A 13,439-nucleotide genomic window follows, 5' to 3' on the forward strand; every position below is an offset into this window, starting at 1 on the left:
GAATTGTAATTGCTGCCCTCGTAATGACTTAGATGGAGAGGTAAAAGGTAGGCACTCAAGCTTGTGAAGAACATGAAAATATGGAGAAAAACACTATTGAGTGAAGTACAATAAGCAACTATCTATTAAGTATTATTAAGGTGCTTTATACTTAATTCATACCATTTTATCAAAAAACATACCTGTAGAGTGGCTATGGTTATTATCATGCCTGTTTCATAGAGGAATGTATTAGGCCTTATCATCTCTGAGGCATAGGTGAAAATCCATTGCAGTTGAAGGAAGGGAACAGAAAAAATCTACTCCGGAGAAAGGGGCCAGAACATATGTTGGACAAATACCATAAGAGATCACCTCCGGCTGTGAGGGAGGGAAGAATTCCTAGAAGACTCCATCCCTAAGACCCAGAACAGAGGACTTATATAACACTAAGGCTTAAACATAGCAACAGAAAATATGACCCTTCCTCTGCAACCACCACTAGGCTAAAAAATCAAGTATTAATAGTTATCTACTGCTAGAGAGAGGTAAGAGAAACGATCTCAAGCTGATTGTGGAGTACATACTGAGAAAAACCGTCTGGCCAATCAGCCCCTACCTTAAATGAAAAGAAAAGCTAGAGGAATGTGAAGCTTATGGTGAGGACGTTATAGGTTGAATTCCACCCACACACACACACAAAAAAGTCAAAATCCTAAGCCTCAGTACCTCAGAAAATATCTTTGTTTAGAGACAGACTTTTCATAGAGCTAGTCAAGCTAAAATCAGGTCCTTACAATGAACCCTCATCCAATATAACCGGTGTCCTTATAAAAGGGGCAAGTTGGACAGAGACAACATTCATAAAGAAAAGATGATGTGAAGAGGCATACGGAGAAGATGGCCATCTACAAGCCAAGGAGATAGGCCTAAAACAGAACTTTCCCTCATACCCCTCAGCAGTAACCAACCCTGGCAACACTAGGACTTCTAGCCTCCAGAATTGTTAGACAATAAATTTCTTGTTAAAGCCATTTGGTTGGTGATACTTCATGGTACATCTCATGCTCACTCTCTCTCTCAAATGAATAAATAAATAAAATCTTTTTTAAAATTCAACAAAAAATTTTAAAACAGAAAATTATAAAAATACATGAAAACAAATGTTTGTTCTTAAATATCAATAAGATTAACAAACTGTCAGACTGAGAAGGAAAAAAATGCTAATTACCAATACAGAATGAGAAAGGTGACAACACAACAAATTCTTCAGATATTAAAAGGATAATAAGGGTCATTTAAAGGATAATAAGGAGCTTTGCTCAGTGGCAGTATCATAGCCAATGAGGTTTATCTGAGGCATGATTGTTGCTAATTGAAAAGGGTAATAAGGAAATATTATAAATAACCTCATGCCAATAAATTTGACAACTCAGATGAAATGGACAAATTTCCTGAAAGATACAAACAAAGCTCACTAAAGGAAACATCCATATCCTGAGTAGCCGGGTATCTCTCAGAGAAATTGACTCAGAGTTAACAGCCTTCACACAAAGAAAACTCCAGGTTTAAATGGCTGGTGAATTCTATCAAGCATTTATGGAAGAAATAATAGCACTCTACACAAAATTTTCCAGAATATTGAAGAGGAAGGAATAGTTAACTCATTCTGTAAGTCCAACTGTACTCTGACAGAGACAGAGGTGAAAGAGACATTATAAGAAAACTATAGAACAATATCATTCATGATCACTATACAAAAATCTTCATCAAATATTAGTGAGTAAAATCAATAATAAATCAAAAGGATTATGCATCATGGACTGTATCTCAATTCAGAGCTGATTCAATATTTGAAAATCAATATAATTCACATCAACTGACTAAAGAAAAATCATATGATAATCTTGATAGGTGCAGAAAAGACCTTGACAAAATTCAAAATCTCTCATAATACAAACTCTCAGTAAACTAGGAATAGAAAGGAATTTTCTTAGCCTGATAGCATCTAATGTTCTAATGATGAAAGTGGAATGCCTTTCAGATTAGGAACAAGGCAAGAATTCCATTCTTACTACTCCAATTCAACATTGTACTGAAAACCCTTGCCAGTGTAATAAGATAAGAAAAATAAATAACAGGACTACAGATTAGAAAGGACAAAATAAAACTCTTTCCACAGATGACAAAGTTGTTTACATAGATAAGTCAAGAATTCGTCAAAAGAAAAATTAATAGAATAAATGAATTTATTAGAGTTACATGATACAAAGTCAACATACAAATACCAATTGTATTTCTATAGTTTAGCAGTAAAGTATTAAAAATTTAATTTTGCAAAAAAAAATCATTTACAACAGTAGAAAAAATGCTTAAAGATAAAATGTATTAACTATATATATGCTTAAAAATACAGAACACTGATAAAGACATCAAAAAATATTTGGATATGTCGTTTGCAAATATCTTCTCCCATTCTGTCAGTTGTCTTTTGGTTTTGTTAACTGTTTCCTTTGCTGTGCAAAAGCTTTTGATCTTGATGAAATCCCAAAAGTTCATTTTTGCCTTTGCTTCCCTTGCCTTTGGCGATGTTCCTAGGAAGATGTTGCTGCGGCTGAGGTCGAAGAGGTTGCTGCCTGTGTTCTCCTTAAGGATTTTGATGGATTTCTTTCTCACATTGAGGTCCTTAATCCATTTTGAGTCTATTTTTGTGTGTGGTGTAAGGAAATGGTCCAATTTCATTTCTCTGCATGTGGCTGTCCAATTTTCCCAACACCATTTATTGAAGAGGCTGTCTTTTTTCCATTGGACATTCTTTCCTGCTTTGTCAAAGATTAGTTGACCATAGAGTTGAGGGTCTATTTCTGGGCTCTCTATTCTGTTCCATTGGTCTATGTGTCTGTTTTTGTGCCAGTACCATGCTGTCTTGATGATGACAGCTTTGTAATAAAGCTTGAAGTCCGGAATTGTGATGCCACCAACTTTGGCTTTCTTTTTCAATATCCCTTTGGCTATTCGAGGTCTTTTCTGGTTCCATATAAATTTTAAAATTATTTGTTCCATTTCTTTGAAAAAGATGGATGGTACTTTGATAGGAATCGCATTAAATGTGTAGATTGCTTTAGGTAGCATAGACATTTTCACGATATTTATTCTTCCAATCCAGGAGCATGGAACATTTTTCCATTTCTTTGTGTCTTCCTCAATTTCTTTCATGAGTACTTTATAGTTTTCTGAGTATAGATTCTTAGCCTCTTTGGTTAGGTTTATTCCTAGGTATCTTACGGTTTTGGGTGCAATTGTAAATGGGATTGACTCCTTAATTTCTCTTTCTTCTGTGTCCAAAATCTATAAAGAACTTAGCAAACTCAACACCCAAAGAACAAATAATCCAATCAAGAAATGGACAGAGGACATGAACAGACATTTCTGCAAAGAAGACATCCAGATGGCCAACAGACACATGAAAAAGTGCTCCATATCACTCGGCATCAGGGAAATACAAATCAAAACCACAATGAGATATCACCTCACACCAGTCAGAATGGCTAAAATCAACAAGTCAGGAAATGACAGATGCTGGCGAGGATGCGGAGAAAGGGGAACCATCCTACACTGTTGGTGGGAATGCAAGCTGGTGCAACCACTCTGGAAAACAGCATGGAGGTTCCTCAAAATGTTGAAAATGGAACTGCCCTATGACCCAGCAATTGCACTACTGGGTATTTACCCTAAAGATACAAACGTAGTGATCCGAAGGGGCACGTGCACCTGAATGTTTATAGCAGCAATGTCCACAATAGCCAAACTGTGGAAAGAACCTAGATGTCCATCAACAGATGAATGGATAAAGAAGATGTGGTATATATACACAATGGAGTACTATGCAGCCATCAAAAGAAATGAAATCTTGCCATTTGCGACAACATGGATGGAACTAGAGCGTATCATGCTTAGCAAAATAAGTCAAGCAGAGAAAGACAACTATCATATGATCTCCCTGATATGAGGAAGTGGTGATGCAACATGGGGGCTTAAGTGGGTAGGAGAAGAATCCATGAAACAAGATGGGATAGGGAGGGAGACAAACCATAAGTGACTCTTAATCTCACGAAACAAACTGTGGGTTGCTGGGGGGAGGGGGGCTGGCAGAAGGGGGGTAGGGTTATGGACATTGGGGAGGGTATGTGCTTTTGGGTAAATTGGAAGGGGAGGTGAACCATGAGAGACTATGGACTCTGAAAAACAATCTGAGGGGTTTGAAGTGGCGGAGGGGGTGGGAGGTTGGGGTACCAGGTGGTGGGTATTATAGAGGGCACAGCTTGCATGGAGCACTGGGTGTGGTGAAAAAATAATGAATACTGTTTTTCTGAAAATAAATAAATTGGAAAAAAAATTTAAAATATATATATATATATTTGGATAGGGCGCCTGGGTGGCTCAGTGGGTTAAAGCCTCTGCCTTCAGCTCAGGTCATGATCCCAGGGTCCTGGGATCGAGCCCCACATCGGGCTCTCTGCTCAGCGGGGAGCCTGCTTCCTCCTCTCTCTCTCTGCCTGCCTCTCTGCCTACTTGTGATCTCTCTCTATCAAATAAATAAAATTCTTTAAAATATATATATATATATATTTGGATAAATGGATATACATACCATGTAAACAAACTGGAAGACTCAACATTGTTAAGAAGTCAAGCCATAAGTGACTCTTAATCTCACGAAACAAACTGTGGGTTGCTGGGGGGAGGGGGGTTGGGAGAAGGGGGGTAGGGTTATGGACATTGGGGAGGGTATGTGCTTTTGGGTAAATTGGAAGGGGAAATGAAACATGAGAGACTATGGACTCTGAAAAACAATCTGAGGGGTTTGAAGTGGCGGGGGGGTGGGAGGTTGGGGTACCAGGTGGTGGGTATTATAGAGGGCACAGCTTGCATGGAGCACTGGGTGTGGTGAAAAAATAATGAATACTGTTTTTCTGAAAATAAATAAATTGGAAAAAAAATTTTAAATATATATATATATATATTTGGATAGGGCGCCTGGGTGGCTCAGTGGGTTAAAGCCTCTGCCTTCAGCTCAGGTCATGATCCCAGGGTCCTGGGATCGAGCCCCACATCAGGCTCTCTGCTCAGCGGGGAGCCTGCTTCCTCCTCTCTCTCTCTGCCTGCCTCTCTGCCTACTTGTGATCTCTCTCTATCAAATAAATAAAATTCTTTAAAATATATATATATATATATTTGGATAAATGGATATACATACCATGTAAACAAACTGGAAGACTCAACATTGTTAAGAAGTCAAGCCATAAGTGACTCTTAATCTCACGAAACAAACTGTGGGTTGCTGGGGGGGAGGGGGGTTGGGAGAAGGAGGGTAGGGTTATGGACATTGGGGAGGGTATGTGCTTTTGGGTAAATTGGAAGGGGAAATGAAACATGAGAGACTATGGACTCTGAAAAACAGTCTGAGGGGTTTGAAGTGGCGGGGGGGTGGGAGGTTGGGGTACCAGGTGGTGGGTATTATGGAGGGCACGGCTTGCATGGAGCACTGGGTGTGGTGAAAAAATAATGAATACTGTTTTTCTGAAAATAAATAAATTGGAAAAAAAAAGAAGTCATCTTTCTTAAGATAAAAATAAAAATCCAATGAGAAAGTTTCATAAAAGCTAATTTTTTAAAAAATTGCATGTAAATGCAAAGATATCAGAATAGCCAAGACAAGTTTTGAAAATAAGAGCTAAGTAGGCCCCACACTACCTGGTTTCAAGATCACTGTAAAGCTATAATAGTCAAAGCAATGTTACACTGAAGAAAAGTATACATACATAGATGAATAGAAAAGAATAAAAAGTCCAGAAATAGATTTTGCATATGTAGTGAATGGATTTCAGACAAAGATGCAAAGGTAAATCAATGGAGAAATCATATTTTTTTTCTGAAACTACTGCTATTAAAAAAAAAACTATTGCTATAAAAAAACTATTGCTATAAAAATTATATAAAAAATATAAAAATCAACACAAAACAAACAACAAAAAAAGAACTTAGATCCATACATTGCTCCCTATACAAAAATTAAGTCGAACTGGATCATAGGGGAGCACCTGGGTGGCTCAGTCAAATGAACCTCCAACTCTTGGTTTCAGCTCAGGCCATGATACCATGGGTCATGAGATGGATCCCTGTGTTGGGCTCCTCACTCAGCAGGAAGTCTGCTTGAAGATTCTCTCCCTCTGCCCCTCCCTCCATTCAGACTCTCTCCCTCTCTTTCTCTCTCTCTCCCAAATAAATAAATATTTTTTTAAAAGAGTTAGGTTGCACCCAGATGGCTCAGTCAGTTAAGCATCTGCCTTTGGCTCAGGTCATGATCCCAGGGTCCTGAGATCAAGACCTGTGTTTGGCTCCCTACTAAATGGGAGCCTGCTTGTTCCTCTCCCTCGCTTTTCCCCACCCTGTTCATAATCTCAATCTCTTCTCTCTCTCAAATAAACAAAATCTCTTTTTTTTTAAGATTTTATTTACTTATTTATATATTTGACAGAGAGATGGAGAGAACACAAGAAGGGGGAACAGCAGGCAGAGAGAGAAGGAGAAGCAGGCTCCCCGCTGAGCAGGAAGCCCAATGTGGGGCTTGATACCAGAACCCTGGGATCATGACCTGAGCCAAAGGCAGACACTTAACCAACTGAGCCACCCAGATGCCCCTAAATAAAATCTTTTTTTAAAAAATGTTTTAATTGGATCATAGGACTGAATATAAAATACAAAACTATAAAATGTCTAGAACACATAGGAGAAAAATCTTTGTGACCTAGGGTTAGGCAAAGATTTCTTAGATATGATACCAAATGCAATACCCACAAAAGAACAAGTCAGTACATTTTATTTCATCAAAGTTGAGAACTTCTACTATTCAACAATGTTAAGAGAGTGAAAAGCCCCATAGCCTGGGAGAAAATATTTTTAAATCACACCTGACAGAAAAGTTGCATTCAGAATTCACCAAGAGTTTTCAAAATATAAAAAGAAAATAAATAACACAAGAAAAGACATGGGCAAAAGATTTGGATACCTCTCCAAAGAAGATGCAAAGACCAAACAAAAATCATGTGAAAAGACTCAACATTATTAATCATTAGCTAAGTACAAATCAAAACCATAATGAGATACTATCATACACCCATACACCCATGAGAATGGCTAAAAAGGAGAAAATAACTAATAATGCCAAGATTTGGTAAAAATGTAGAGCAACTAGGACTTCCATATATTCCTGGCAAAAATGCAAAATGGTATTGTCACTTTGGAGAACAGTTTGCCAGTTTCTTATAAAGTTATATGTATACACTATCAGACAACACAGCAGTCCCATTACGGCTATTTACCCAAATGAAATGAAAATCTATGTTCACACAAAAACCTGTACACAAACATTTACATCAGTTTTCACCATCTTTGCCAAAAACCGGAAACAACCAAATGTCCCTCAGCTGGGGAAGGGATCAGCAAACTCTGGGATTCTACGCAGTGATACACTGCTCAGGAATTTTTTTAAAAAGAATCAATACATGCAATAAGATGGATGAATCTCAAACGCCTTCTGCTAAGTGAAAGAAGCCAGAGTCAGAATATTACATACCATAAGATTCCATTTATTTGCGGCACCTGGGTGGCTCAGTGGGTTAAAGCCTCTGCCTTTGGCTCAGGTCATGGTCCCGGGGTTCTGGGCTCGAGCCCTGCATCAGGCTCTCTGCTCGGCAGGGAGCCTGCTTCCTCCTCTCTCTCTGCCTGCCTCTCTGCCTGCTTGTGATCTCTGTCTGTCAAATAAATAAATAAAATCTTTTAAAAAAAAAAAAAAGATTCCATTTATTTAATATTCTTTTTTTTTTAAGATTTTATTTATTTACTTGAGAGCGAGACAGTGAGAGAGAGCATGAGCGAGGAGAAGGTCAGAGGGAGAAGCAGACCCCCCGCGGAGCTGGGAGCCTGATGCAGGACTCGATCCCAGGACTCTGGGATCATGACCCGAGCCGAAGGCAGTCGTCCAACCAACTGAGCCACCCAGGCGTCCCCATTTATTTAATATTCTTATAAAAAACATTTTAGAGAGGTGCCAGGGTGGCTCAGTTGTTTGAGCTTCTGACTCCTGGTTTCAGCTGAGGTCCTGATCTCAGGGTCATGGGTTCCAGCCACGCATCAGGCTCCACACTTGGCAGGGAGTCTGCTTGTCCCTCTCCCTCCCCCTCTGCCCCTCCCCCTGCTTGTGCTTGCTCTCTCTAAAAATAAAAAAGATTAAATATTTTTTTAAATTGCTGGGACAGGGCGCTTGGGTGGTTCAGTGGGTTAAGCCTCTGCCTTTGGTCATGATCTCAGGGTCCTGGGATCGAGCCCCGCACTGGGCTTTCTGCTTGGGAGCCTGCTTCCCGCCCCTCGCGTGCCTCTCTGCCTATTCGTGATCTCTCTCTCTGTCAAATAAATAAATAAAATCTTTAAAAGAAAATTACGGGGACAGAAAGTAGATGAATGGTTGTCAATAGAGAGAGGGGTTAACTAAAAAGGAACACAAGGGAGGGGGAGGGGGAAACCCTTTTATATCTGGATTGTAGTAGTGGTTACTACAATATATGATTTTCAACACAGAACTGTACACTATAAAGGGTGGATTTTACTGTATATACATGATAACATTTTTTAGAGGGGAGGGGGCAGAGGGACAGGGTGAGAGAGAATCCCAAGCAGGCTCTATCCTGGGGCTCAGTCTTACAGCCCTGAGATGGTGACATCAGCCAAAATCAAGAATTGGACACTTAACAAACCGAGCCATCCAGGTGCCCCTAAATGATATAATTTTTAATGGAAAATGTTATTGTAATGTAGTAACAAATGATTAAGGCTAACCACAGAAACGTTTAAACTCTTAAAATTATAAATAAAATATTTACAATACATAGAGCACTAACTAGCTGACAAATGCTCTACAAAATTCTCTCTAATCCTTATAGGAACCCGTCAAATATTTACCATGACCCTTACTATCATATTAAGAAACTGATCTTCGGGCGCCTGGGTGGCTCAGTGGGTTAGGCCGCTGCCTTCAGCTCAGGTCATGATCTCAGGGTCCTGGGATAGAGTCCCGCATCGGGCTCTCTGCTCAGCAGGGAGCCTGCTTCCTCCTCTCTCTCTCTGCCTGCCTCTCTGCCTACTTGTAATCTCTCTCTGTCAAATAAATAAATAAAATCTTTAAAAAAAAAAAAAAGAAAGAAAGAAACTGATCTTCATGATCTCCTAGATATGAGGAAGTGGAGATGCAACAGGGGGAGTTAAGGGGGTAGGAGAAGAACAAATGAAACAAGATGGGATTGGGAGGGAGACAAACCGTAAGTGACTCTTAATCTCACAAAACAAAGTGAGGGTTGCTGGGGGGAGGGGGGTTGGGGGAAGGGGGATGGGGTTATGGACATTGGGGAGGGTATGTGCTATGGTGAGTGCTGTGAAGTGTGTAAACCTGGTGATTCACATACCCGTACCCCAGGGGATAAAAATATATTATATGTTTATAAAAAAATTAAAAATTAAAAAGAAAAAAAAAGAAAAAGAAAAAGAAAGTGATCTTCAAAAAAATAGGACCTTCTTGTAAGTTATGAAGCAAAACCCCAATTCCAAATCTTGGTTTAAAATCCCAAATAAAGGGCACTGTACTACTATGGGCTTCATTTCTTTAAACCTTAGAACAAGCATATGAAGTTGGTAATCACATCTCTAGTTTACAGATGGAGCTACTGAGGCCTAAAGGATCACTTAACTATGCTAAAGCCCCAGAGCTGATCAACAGTCACATTTTACCAAGGTCTGCCCGACACTAAAGCCCAGACCATAAATATGTTAGCAGCTCTCAATCCAGGGTGATTTTGCTCCCCTCTCCCCATCCCAGGGGACATTTAGCAATGTCGGAAGAAAATTTTTGATTGTCACAATGGGGCGGGGCAGAGAAGATCTACTGACATCTAGGGCATGGGGCCCAGGATGCGGCTAAACATCCTACCAGGGGCAGGGCAGCCTCCCACAACAGAAAATTATCCAGCACGGAATATTAATAGGGCCAAGCTTAAGTAATCCTGCATTATGCCATGGGATCCATGGAATAAAAGAGTCAGAATAAGGCACTTCATTAGGACCTCCTTCCATAGTCTCCGACCTGGAGTCATGCCTTCCCCAATATTAAAGACACGGCCTGGGATCACCCATGTGTCTGATTTCTGTCCTTTGGGAAAGAGGAGGTTGAGGTGATACAGAGGAAATTTTGAAAAAACACGGGTGACTGCTGAATTGAAAGAGGGGTTTTGGAAAGTCAATACAGTTCAAGACAATACAGAGAAATCTCGTAACTGCTGTATCAAGCAGCATGAAGCCCTGAGTCTTTGAGGGAGGGCAGGCATGGGGATAGGAATTATGTTCCCATTATCCACAAAATGAACATTTTCCTAACTATAATGCAGTGATTTCAGAAGCAATTTAAAAAAAAACAAAAAACAAAAACAAAACACCAAGAATCTTCCCCCAAACTCTACAGCCTTTCTGATTTTTGTCAGCAACAAAGAATTCAGCTTCCAAAAGCAGGCTGCATCTCTGAATATTAAAACTCCCACCTTGGGAAATTTTTTAAGCCTCTGACAACCCCTTCTAAAGTGATAAATGAAAGTCACTCTACAGACTATAGTGCTCATGGGCCCCTTTTATCTCCTGAAGAAAGACAACACAGTGAAAACTTAGGAGCCGGAGACCAAATTACTGACCTTGAATCACCTTCCACACCACATCTGGCCCAACCAAGATAGGGGATTAAAAGCTTTAACTAGGAGCAACAGCAAATGATGTAATTTGATGATATAAAGAAATCCATCAAGGGAGAATAAACGGCTAGATCGTATTATTCATAGAGCTCTTGGAGTTTAAAAAGAGGCTAAATTTGCCTTCAGCTAAGTCCTTTCATGCTAAAAATCAACCATTCCACTTTCACCTCCTGCCCAGAGAACAAGCAACTCTAGGACCAAAAAAGCTTGGGCTGTCTTAATGGGTTTATTACTACCTGCCAAGAGCTGCATGGATGAACCCCGACATCACTCCCCTCCCCCCGCTTTATTGTTCTGATTTCCCTTTTTTGTGATGGTGATTATAATGCCACACTGATACCTATTCACCCACATCGTCGGTATGAGTTTCCCTGTTCCTCCACCAGAGCCGCACTTCTTGTGCCAGCCAGCTACGAAACTTCCTGAATTGCCGTCAAATCCAAGCATCAAGGGTCTAAGGCCCCAAACTTGACCGTAGCAAAAATGCACCATGTCACTTGCTTTGTGGCATTTTCCCTGGGACTCACAAATTGTTATCTTTGTACCTAAATCTGCTTCTCTCTGCCTTTCTCCCTAACACCTGACCATAAGCATTAACTACCCGTTCTCAGGCACTCGTTATATACCCGGCACTGTACTAGGTTTGACAAATAGAGTTTTACTCAGTGCTCACAGCAACCCATGAGGTAAGTATCATTACCTCTTTGTTACAGGTGAAAAAATGAAGGCTGGAGAGTTTTAGAAACTTAAAACAGGCAACATAAAAAGCAAGCAGCAGGTTTACTCCTAAGTCTGTCTGACTCCAGAATCCATTTTTACTACTCAGCATATAAGATTTATGGGTAAAAATAAAAATAATAAAATGTTAATGTAGTTATTGCTAAAATATAAGGTGTTGACTAATTTTATGTCTTTCTTAATTATTGTCCATTTTTTTCAATATTTAAAATTGGGCAGGGCGCCTGGATGGCTCAGTGGGTTAAAGCCTCTGCCTTTGGCTCGGGTCATGATCCCAGGGTCCTGGGATCAAAGCCCCGCATCGGGCTCTCTGCTTGGCGGGGAGCCTGCTTCCCCCCACCTCTCTCTCTCTGCCTGCCTCTCTGCCTGCTAGTGATCGCTCTCTCTGTGTCAAATATTTTTTTTTTAATCTTTAAATAAATAAATAAACAAAATTGGGCATACAAAATAGAGTAACAGACTGGATGCACCCTTACATCTAGAACAACAAAAAACAAGTGAAATATGTGAAACAAAAGTTTTCAAGATACTGGACATTGGGCAACAAAGGCAGTGATCCCTGACAGGTAGGAAACAACTAAGGTTTGCCTCACACCTCTGCACACAGAGAGGAAACCAGGCAGGATATGGCAGACTCCCTGAGCTGAAAAGACAAATCTGAGTCCAGTGAAACTGAAGTGCCTAGAGTTCATAGCAACAGTACCAGCAAGAAAGGAGGTACACAGACAGAGAACTCCAGACAACTGTAGAGGGTACTCTTCAAGTATTTAGTGAATTCTGATCAGTATATACATGTGAGGAAACTCTCTGGATAAGGGAAAAAAACTAAAAAGATAAAAGTATCCAGTGTTCAAATTGAGCTGGGAATAGTACCTATTCCCACCAACCAGACTAGAAAACCACATGACTCACAGGTCATAGAGTAGAGGACACAGTAGAGTCTTGTCTCAGTAATGGAAAATAATTATCCATGGAAAGCTCGGCTCGACTCAATATTAATCACTTAATATTTCTTTTTTTTTTTAAGATTATTTATTTATTTATTTATTTGTCAGAGAGTGCAGAAGCACAGAGAGCTGCAAGCAGAACAGGCAGCGCTAGAAGCAGGCTCCCTGCTGAGCCAGGAGCCCAATGTGGGACTCGATCCCAGGACTCTGGGATCATGACCTGAGCCAAAGCTTAATCAACTGAGCCACCCAGGCGGATACAAAATATTTGGATACAAAAATATATCCAGCCCTCAGTAAAGCAAGCATCCCAATATCTGACAGCCAATCAGAAAATGAACAGACATGCAAAGAGGTGAACAGATACAATCATAATGAGGAGAAAAACCCATTCAAACCGACTCAGAAATGTTAGCAAGACATTAAAACAGTTACTATACCTGTACCCCCACATGTTTAGAATTTGAAGTACAGCCATGAAAGATTTAAAAAAAAATCCAAATCAAACTTATAGAGATAAAAAATTATATTGGATGAAAATAGCAGAAGATTAGACACTGCAGAGGAGGAAAAAAAGTGTACTTGAAGCTAAAGCACAGAAATTACTCAAAATATAACACTGAGAGAAGAAAGAATCCAATAAAATTAAAAGAGCAGCCATGAGATGTACAACAACTTCTAACAGCCTAAATGCATAGACGGAATCCTAAAAGGAAGGGGGGGGAATTATTTGCAGAAAATGGTCCAAATTTGATGAAAACTATAAACCCACATATCAAAGATCAAATGAATTCCACACACAAAAAAAAATTTTTTAACTACACCAAGACACACCATAATCAAATTGTTCACACCAGTAGCAAAGAGAACACCTTAAATTCAGTCAGTGAAAAGAGACATATTATGTAGAGAAGAACAAAAATAACAA

General features: G+C 39.7%; 1 pseudogene; it reads left to right on the forward strand.

Moving 5' to 3' along the window:
- Positions 1–1,293: 1,293 nt before the first annotated feature.
- Positions 1,294–1,492, forward strand: LOC122914717 (annotated as a pseudogene).
- Positions 1,493–13,439: the final 11,947 nt, after the last annotated feature.

Source organism: Neovison vison, chromosome 7, assembly GCF_020171115.1.
Source record: "Neovison vison isolate M4711 chromosome 7, ASM_NN_V1, whole genome shotgun sequence".
NCBI classification, from domain to species: Eukaryota; Metazoa; Chordata; class Mammalia; order Carnivora; family Mustelidae; genus Neogale; species Neogale vison.